We start from the raw sequence: 1,856 nt of genomic DNA, 5'->3' as shown, positions 1-1,856 counted from the left end.
TCACTTCTGGTGGCCAGAGAGACAATCGCAGCCCATGCCAGCTCCCTGATCACTCCAAGCTACTGCCCCCACCCCACCGGCTCTTTTAATTGACTTTTTCAGTCTGACTCTAGGAAATGATGTCCGTTACTCAAAGGGGACGACAGTTCATTCAAAAGTGTGCAAATGTGGTTTCACTAAGTAAATGTATAGCTGAGACTTACTGTCGAAAGCAGACGCTTTCCACAAGGGTCACGGGAGCCTCCCTGCCGTGCGGCTCGGTCCCCAGGCGTTACAGCACAGCTTCTTCACCTGGGGTGCGTGGACCACCATGACCCTTGAAGGTGTATGTAGTGTTGTGTGTATATCTGAGGAGCGGGTCCACAGCTTTAAAGAATATACTTACAAGGGGGGTTTGTAACCTCCCAAAAGTTTAAGAGCCTCCATATTAGAGGGTCTCTGCCTGTCCCTTGGTGAAATTAAGTGTGGAGCTGGACACGGCTGTCAGAACAATCAGTCCCAGCCCCAGCTGTAATGCTGGTGTTACAAGTCTGGTTTAGAGGCCTTGTGGTGGTTTGTTAGGAAGATACAGGCCAGAAACAAGGTCAGCTACTACTGGCGGTGGTCACTGAGGGTCTGTTTGCCCCCTTTTGTAAAGCAATGATGACTCCTCATCCTTGGAAATCTGCCACCTCAAACGGAGTCCTCCCTCTAAGCCAGCAGTGGATGGAGGAGTTAACTTTCCTAATAACACTTTTTCTCAAGCCAAAATGTGTGACCAGACATCCACACCAGACTCTTAGTGCCATGACTCTTCACGGACAGCATCATGTACCCCAAGGCCTGGGTTCCCCAAACCCTGCAAGTAAGGTACAAAAGGTGATTGGAGCACTTTCTGTTCAAAATCAGTCTGCGTTATTGTTTTGTTTAAGCTTCAGCCTGGGGGATACGTGGCTCAAGAACCTCTGGGAAGAACTGTAACTAGACTCTCGAAACCATCAGCTACAGAAATGATGGAAAAGAGAAGAACAATATGGTGTCTCCTGAGAACACAGAGCATTTGCTGGGAGTTTTCTGGAAGGGCCTTCAGTGTAGTCACTCTTCCTCTAGATACCTGCCTCTGTCTTCACTGCCTTTTATTAGTCTCTAAACTCCTCAAAGATGAGGACCTGCCTTATTCACATCCTTATAGCCGGTCACTAGAGTGATGTCTGGGACATCACAGATGTTATTGGAACTCAGAGAGTAGGGATGGGGGGATGCAGAGGTTAGGGGCTCTAATTAAAGAATTACATGTGACAGGGCTTAGAGAGTCCCTGGTCCCCTAAAATAATGTACCTACTTTTACCACTTCAAACTATAAATTAGGGGCTATCTATAAAGAAGTTGAGGCTTTTTGAAAAAAAAAAAGGATAGCACAGAAAAATATATTTCAGAAAATTTTCAAATTATAAAAAGAAACCAGTGTAGAGAACTGCGATATAATATCTCAGATATAGTGATATAAAAATGCAGCAAATTGATGATTTAGGTTACTGACATTTCTAAGTCACACTATTATTCAATGGTAATAAATATTATGCAGTAAGAATAATTTAAAACACTGATTGCATCCTGGATATTTATCATTAGCTTTCCATCTCAGAAACCATCACAGAAGCATAAATAAAATCTGCTTTTGTGAATATTCTGAAAGGTGGAGAGCAGCTTATGTAATTAGATCAGGTAAACAACTGTCCCTAAGAGCCATCCATAAACTTTGAAGCTCCTGAGGATTATTCACTAGCAATGTATTAACTTTCTAAGAATAAAAACAGGGAGGTCCACAGATGTCTTTTTTTTTTTTTTTTTTTTTTTTTTGTGGGTCGTGGGCCTCT

This window comes from Aethalodelphis obliquidens, unplaced genomic scaffold, assembly GCF_003676395.1.
Source record: "Aethalodelphis obliquidens isolate GAN/ISIS:26980383/991018 unplaced genomic scaffold, ASM367639v1 scaffold60, whole genome shotgun sequence".
Classification (NCBI taxonomy): domain Eukaryota; kingdom Metazoa; phylum Chordata; class Mammalia; order Artiodactyla; family Delphinidae; genus Aethalodelphis; species Aethalodelphis obliquidens.
This window is presented reverse-complemented; position numbering follows the sequence as displayed.